Genomic DNA, 8094 nt, shown 5'->3' with positions numbered 1-8094 from the left:
ATTGGCTCGCTTCCTAATTACCATATTCACCGACAAGCTCCATGGGCAGGTGTGAGAGCCAGTGTCAACTCACAGCAGTGGTGAGCACAAACAGCAGGGTTGGAAGTCAGCCGGTAGCTCTCCCCAGTTCTTCCCTGGCTTGCTTGTCCATGTTTAAACCGAAGGAAATGAGAAATTTCAGTTTGAGGCAAGTGAAAATAAGAATATAATTTCCCGCCCATTTGAGTTCACAGGTTCCTCTGAATTCTGTTTGCAGTCTAGCCAGCTCCATTACATCCAGGATAAAAATGTATATTTATTGAACTGGAAAGACGCTCCCAGGAGATTAGCAGCGGGGAAGCAGGTGAGAGGCTGTGTGCGCAGGAGGCACTGGGGCTGTGAATTAAAAATGTCTGTGTCCGTGGATCGCACGTTCCTTCAGCAAGCACCCCATGATCATCTGACCTGAGACAGGTTTGAGAAGGTGACAATGGCAATGACAAACCTGGATTTTCCTCTCTGGGGCAGGGCGCCAAAAGCATCTGTAACTTGCACTGAAACACTGAATGATTGCTTATTGTTTTTAATTAAGATGATGGTGATGATTGCTGTTATTGTTGTTGCATTTATTTTGTGTGTGTGTGTGTGTGTGTGTGTGTGTGCACGTGTAGTGGTCAGATGATGACTCCTTGGGGAAATCTATTCTCTCATTCTACCGGGTGGGTCCTGGAACTGGAGGTCAGGTATCAGGCTTGACTGAAAGTACCTTTACCTGCTTAGCCACTGACTGCCCCTGCTCTCCTCTCTCTCTCTCTCTCTCTCTCTCTCTCTCTCTCTCTCTCTCTCTCTCTCTCTCTCTCTCTCTCTCTCTCCTCTCCTCTAGCTTATTTATATTTCCTAACCATGACTTTGGCTAAAATAAAATATTTTAAGAGCTTTTTAATTTTACATACATGGGTGTCTTTTTCTGGATGTGTGTGTGTTTGCACCAAGTGCATGCCTGATGCCCACGGAGGCCAGACAAGGTGTCACTGAGCTACAGATGGTTGTGAGCCCCATGTAGGTGCTGGAACTCAAACCTGGATTATCTCTAAGAGCAGCAGGTGCTCTTAACCATAAAGTCGTCTTTCCGGCTTCCAAGTAAAATGTTTTTTTTAAAGAGAGAAGCAAGTTCATTTTAAACTGAGCTTTGGATCTATAAGTGACACGCCACATGTCCCACAATAGCTACCAGCAAGAACAGGTAGGCTGCTGTCTTCTTTCACTTTCCTGGGAAGCTTCTCCCCTATCATGCCAGATCTTTCCACCAACACACTGACTTCTCTTTGAGCCCACGCTGGGTTTCCCACTTTCTTCTTGTAGTACATAATTGAGAGCTGAGTTCCATATGGGCTCTGTCTCCCGTATAGTCTAAAGAGACTCTCACCTCCATCCTGCTAGAGCCCCGGCTTCTACCTCCGCAGCCTAAGGCAGCAATCGTTTTTAAATAGCTTTACTTTCATGTAGCTGACAGGGTACACCTGTGGATTCTCTGCTGTTGCTGCAGCACATGGCCACAAGCTTAGTGGCTCCTCTTCGGGATCAAGAGCTCAGAAGAGGGCCCGATCTTGCTGGGCTAAGATCAAGGTGCTGGCAGGGCTGCGCTCCTCTTCTGAGGTTGCTCTAGAGAATCCGTTTCCTCTCCTTGTCAAGTTGGAGAGGGAGCCTCATGCTCAGGGCTCCTTTTTGGGGGGGGCTTCGGTGGTAGCCACATGTCCTTGCTCTCCTTCCTCTTTGATTCTTGCCTCGACTTTCAAGATCCCTTGGGATTGCACTTCCATCTGGGTCCCCCAAGAAAACCTCCCTCATTTAAAACCAGCAGGTGAGGAATCTTCCTTCCCACTGGAAACTAAGCTCTTCTTCACCATGGTAACCAGCATGCTTGTGGGGCCTGGACTGAGAGACGGACATCTCTGAGGGACTATTATTATGTCTCTATACCACACAAACTCGCATTGAAAATGTGCAGCTAAGTAGCTGTGGTGGGTTGGGGAGAAGGCTTAGCTGGCAAAGTGCTTATTGCAGAATCACAAGGACCTGAGTGTGAGCCCCAGCACTCACATAAAAAGCCGGATGTCGTGACCATGACACGGGGGGGGGGGGGAGGGGGGGGGCAGCGAGGGGAGGAGGAAACGGGAAAGTCACTGGCTTGGTCAGCCTGGGCTAGTTAAGTTTCAGGTCAGTGAGAGACCCTGCCACAAAGAGTAAGGTGGATAAGTACCGGAAAAACAGCACCCCAGGTTGGCATCTGGCCTCCCTCCATGTGCAGTGTACCTACACACACACACACACACACACACACACACACACACACACGCTGGAAACCACTGGTGTGCTTTCTACACCGATAGTCCAATTGTGACATTTCTCAGGAATGCAATCTTACAGCAGACCTTCTCAGTGACTGACTTCTTTCTCTTAGCAGAATGCTGAAGCGTGGATCACTGCTCTGTTCCTTTTTATTGCAGGTAATCTTTCACCTCAGGTGTGTGCACACTGTGTTTACCCACCATTCACCCCTTGATAGGTCTGTGGGTTGTTTCTGATTTTTCACTGTTATAAATAACAATCATGTAAACATCTGTGTACACATTTTGTGAGTGTGTGTGTGTGTGTGAAGATATATTTTTACTACTGTAAGAGACTTGGGACTGGGATTGCTGGGCCACAGGGAGTCACATGTTCACTGTTTTCTGGGTTTGCCTGCTGTTTCCTGGGTGGGGTGGCTCCCCTTTGCTATGCTCCCAGCAGGGGCTCTGGTTTCTCCAGCCTCCTTAACCTTGTTCTCGGTCTCTTAGCTTTATTTGTGTTATCTCCTGCTGGCTGGTGTGAAGTAGCGTCTTGCAGGTTCGATTTACATTTGGTTTTTATTGTTTGGTTTTAGATAGTGTCTCACTCTGTAGCCCCTGGCTGGCCTCTAGCTCACAGTGATCCTTGTCCCTCTGCCTTCTGAGTGCCAGAAATAAAGGCGTGCCCACCCCACACAACTGAGAATCTTCTGGCTGGATTGGACTCTTAGTCCAGTGTTCTTTCCCCAGGACCAAGTCTGAAACTGTCTTCATCGTCCTAAAGATAAGGATTTGTTGTTTCCTCTTTGTGAGTAATTTATTTTTTTTACGACAGAATTGGTGCCTTTGTTCCTCAGTCTTTAGGATTTTGGTGTAAGCGCCTCCTCATCCACTTGGTCAATGAGAACAGGGCTCTGGGCTCTGGCAGAAGGAGAGAGTGACACCCCTCTTCCAGCTTGAGCCCCCAAGCCCACATTTTGCAGGGGTCCTGCTCCACTGGTTGGTCTGGAGCGGCAGCACTGTCCCATAACACTGGCTGTTAAGCTTCTGTAGTTGCATACTGTAGAGCAGGTGTGGGACAGGGTGCAGGTTGAAGGGTGGGGGTTTGACTGGAGGGGTCCCAGTAGGAGAGCAGAGGAGCTAGCTGAAATCCCATTTGTTGTCTCCGTTTAAATAAACCCCAGGGTAGTTTGGGTTGGCAACTGTTTTGTGATCTTTTGCCTCCAGATTAGAATAAGCAAGAGTTCATCTCCTGGCTGGCATCCTCCTTTGCAGGGTGGTACCAACCTTAACATCAAGTGCAGGCCGACATAGTTGGCATTTCAGAGCCTTGGCAGAAGTCAGATAAACTGATGGGAGTTGGTGCTGCCAGCTGGAGCTGTTGGTAGTGGGCCTGAGGGGCTGTTGTGCATTCTCTAGCTGGTTCCTTCTCACCAAGGATTTGTGTTTTTAAAACACTGTGTATTGATGTATATGCAAGTCACCTTGACGCTTGCTAAAATTCAGTTACTGACAGAGTAAGTCTGGGGAAGGTGTGTGTGTGTATATACACATATATACAACTCACACACAGGCTCACATACACTCCCATACACACACACACACACATGAACACACTAGTACTGCTGACCCATGCACTTTACTTTGAGTAACAAAGAATTCATATATTCTTTCCCAAGCTTTGCTCATGGAAGAACTGGGATGATAGCTCAGTAGATAAGAGTTTTGCTGTGTTCAAATCCTCACATCCACATAAAAAGCTTAGAATAGCCGGGCATGTACCTATAACTCCAGGAATTTGGGGGCAGAGACAGGAGGGTCAGTGGGGCGCACTGGCTCTCCAGGTGCAGTGAGAGACCCTCAGTCAAGGGACTAAGATGGAGAGTGATTGAACAGGATACCTGATGTTCTCCTCTGGCCTATGAATGTGTACATACAGGTTTGTGTGCCCACACACATGTATACACACACACACACAGAGACACTCACAGAAAGAGACAGATCATAAACACATATACATACATACACAGGCATAAAAACATGCACACACACAAACACACACAGAGAAAGACATACACGCAGACATGGACACTCAGAGACAGATCATACACACATATACAGACACACACGAACAGATCACATAGACATATACAGACATGCACACACACACACACGCACACAAAGAGCCAACATCATAGTTTTTTACCATATTCTTCTTTCCTTTAAAAAGTAAAATTTTTCTTTTAATTGACTAGCAATAAAATATCTTTTCAGACTCATTCTAGGCAATAATATGCATGAAATAGCAGGTTTTATATGCTTTTTGCATTTTTGTAATATGCATTAAAATATCTATTCAGATATAAAGGAATTCATGTGTAAACCATGAGAAACGATCCTCAGGGCTGAGGGCGCCCTCGGGCCCCCCAGAGACATGTGCTACGAGAACTTCAGGGACGCGGGTCTTGCCCTTTAAACACGCCACGCTTTAATTGGACACTTCTGACTTGCTTCTCATGCTTTTGCCCCATTTTTCTCTGCGGCAATTTGGCCAGCGATTCCTGTCTTTTCCTCTATTACCCACTCTGATTAACTCAGCCGCTCCTGTCAGCCTTTATTCCTGCAAGCGAGCGGGTGGAGCGAGGCGTGCTGGAGAAGTCGTTAAAATGCATGAGTTAGATCCCATCCACTCTTTCTTGTCTGGGGATGGGGCGGGTGGTGAGGGCCAAGAGCCCCACATCTGGGCTCCTGTTGGCAGCTCAGGGGCTCATGGTGAGGATGTCTACGGAAACCACAGGATCAATGTCAACTTCTTCTAGGGGATATTGTGGGGACCACAGTGTGGTTGGATCTCTGATGTGCTGCCTCTGAGTGCAGGAGGCAGGTGAATTTTACTGTGTCTTCAAAGGCAGTGTCTGTCTCTGTTGTCTTTTCTTGTTCGTTTTGAGACAAGGGCTTATATATCCCAGATTGGCCTGACTCACTATGAAGCCAAGGATGACCTTGAACTTTTGATCCCCCTGCCTCTAATTTCAGAGTGTTAGAATCACAGGTGTGTATCATTACATCCAGTTTAGGTAGCTCTGGAAACGGAACCCACAGCCTCATCCATACTAGGCAAGCAAGCATGTGACCAACTGAGCTATAGCCCTAATCCAGAAGAGATATTTTTTTTTCAAGATGGAGTGGGTCTTGGAAATTGAATCTCCACTCTTAGGAGAGGGAGCAGGATGATCAGAAGTTCAAGGTCATCCTTAGCTCCAAGGTAGTAGTAGTAGGCCAGAGTTCAAGCTCTGATGTCCATGGTGATCTGGAGTAAAGTACTAGACCTGGATGAGCAGTATGTCCTCTGTGGAGCAGAGACAGCTACGTGTGCTTCGGGAGCGGGCAACGCGGGCACTGCAATCGGTCCAGGACAGCCGAGTGTGAGCTCATGAGGCAACGGCAGCTGTCGGTTTCATCGCCAAATCAACAACATTACATAGTCTTAGCAAATCTGGAATATTGGTCCTTACCACTTACTCCCTCCTCCATTTCTTCCTTCCACCTTTCTTTCCTGCCTCATTGTCTTTCCTTTTTGTCTCCTTACCTTCTGTCCATCCAGTTTGCAATTGCCGAGAGCAGCACCAGTTTGAACTAGAGTCAGATCCGGGAGGGATAAGAATGACAAGAGCCAAATCATCTTCAGACTAAGGGAGCTAGTGGTTCGTGGAAGGCTAGAGAGTGGAAGTAAGGCCTTGTGAAAGTGTGGGGAAGAATCTGGCCACGGAGATGGGAACTGAGTGGTGAGGGCAGGACCTAGGGCCCGGGAGGCCAGGCGAGAAGAGCTGCATCCCTGCACCCTGCCCAGTGTGTCTAAGAGAAGCAGGCGCCTTCATCCATCTTGCCTGCAAAACTCAGCCAGAGCTCCTGGCCTTCCTGTGTGACCTCAGGCCAGAGCCTGACCTCTCTGGGTCAGCAGTCTCTGGCTTTCCAGGGAAGACTTTGCGGCCTCCTGTAGGTTTCCAGCATCTTCCAGCTTGCTCCCTGCCCAGAGATTAATGTGTTTACTCCCTTGCCTGGAGATGAACTGAGAGAGAACTAATCGTCCGTCAGCTGCACCCCACCACACAACCTTGCCCCGCCCCACCCCGAATAGCCCTTTTTTTGGCAAAATATGCCCTCACTGCTGCCAAGGCTGCTTGGAAAATGCTAATTTAATTCTCAAATTAAAATTTGTTCCCTTTTCCTCATTTTAATAAAAGCGAGGTGTCCGAAAATGTTGCCACAGCACAGAAAAGAACCATCCGACATAATTTCCAAAATGCCTTGGATCACGCGGCTTTCTGAAGGGTCTGTCCTCTGGTCCTGACCCCCCCTCCCCATCTCTATGCCCCCTGGGGCAGCATTTACATTTCTTAATAACCCCTCATTAATATTCATGAGAAGGGGTGGGTAATAATAGCTGAGCACACTGCACTAATTCAATTTCCACCCGCCTCAGCCTGTTTACTTAATCACCAAGGGACCCAGGTTACTCAGCACAATTATTTATTCGGAATTAGATCTGGAGGCATCTGGACTGCAAACGTGAACAAGAGCAAAATGGAAACTGGATTCTCTTGGTCCTGTGCCCTCAGCCCCTCCCTATGACTGCCGGCCAAAGGCGCAAGGCCAGCGGGGTCAGCCCTGGGTTGAGAGGGTACTTCTCAACGTAGGGGGCAGTGTTGAGTCCACAAGTCCCAGGTACTCTGGCCCTGTGGGAGCCCAGGAAGGTTCCTCAGGTCTGCTGGTAGTTAAGAGTAGCTAGAGACAGACCTCAGGGGGTGCTGGGGGCTCATCCAAACGTGGCCTTGTGCTGAGACTTAGACATGGGCCTTAGAGGGAGAGGAGTGTGTGGCTTGAGTCTGAATAACAGTGCCTGTCATCATCACCTGTGAAGTCAACTACAACCCGTGGCTTAAGGCATCTACTGGGGTTCTTGAAACACATCCCCTTAGGATAGTGAGGAACTACTGTGTATTATGCCAGCTATTTGGGCTACACTCCTCTAACATGACGCTCAACAAACTCCTGTCCATACCTCAAAGCCCAACTCTAATTAACCACTCATTTTCTGCATTCCCCCCACCCCCACCCAAGCTCCTTCCCTGTGTTCTCCGGTGCTCTGCTCTGACCCCTCTAGAGTTTTCTTATCCAGGGCTGTCTGATTCCTCAGCTTCTCCACTCCTTTGATCTACTCTATACTAAGTGTAGGAGCAACGAGAACGCCTAGGTATTCCTTTCTCTCAGCCAAGGGTGGCATCTCCTGAGTCTCCAGATCACTGGTGGCTTCTCAAGAGTCCTTGGAATCTTCCCAGCTTCTGGGTGCTTCTTGGCTTCTCCATTACCTTCCCCCTGGAAGTTCCTCTTTTGTGACTCCCTCCTCTTTTGTTCCTGCTTCTGTTCCTGCACTGACTGCTTCCGTTCCCACTGGAATGCAAGGTCCTGGCGGTCCTGGCAGGGAGAGCCACATCCTGTATCCCAGGACTTAGACACTGACATGCTCCTCAAAGGTAGGTGAATGGATGGATGAATAATGAGAGAACGGATGTTGATTATATGACTTTTCTCATCAGGTTCTACCCCGGCTTAGAGTTCCTCACTGATGTGGATAAGCATTTTTATGAAAACCATTCTAAGCCAGGCAGAGTGGCTTGACCTGTAACGCCAGGGTGTGGGACACCGCAGAAGGAGGATTACTGCAAATCTGAGGCCAGGCTGGCTCACACAGTGACCTCTAGACCAGCCCGGCCACACCTGTCTCAAA

The 8094-nt window shown here is 48.4% G+C and overlaps 1 pseudogene; it reads right to left on the bottom strand.

Annotated features, from left to right (window-relative positions):
• Positions 1–3166: 3166 nt before the first annotated feature.
• Positions 3167–7829, bottom strand: LOC119815137 (annotated as a pseudogene).
• Positions 7830–8094: the final 265 nt, after the last annotated feature.

Source organism: Arvicola amphibius, chromosome 5 (assembly GCF_903992535.2).
Source record: "Arvicola amphibius chromosome 5, mArvAmp1.2, whole genome shotgun sequence".
Lineage (NCBI taxonomy): Eukaryota > Metazoa > Chordata > Mammalia > Rodentia > Cricetidae > Arvicola > Arvicola amphibius.
Note: the sequence above shows the minus strand (reverse complement) of the source record. Positions and strands in the feature narration are given on the sequence as shown.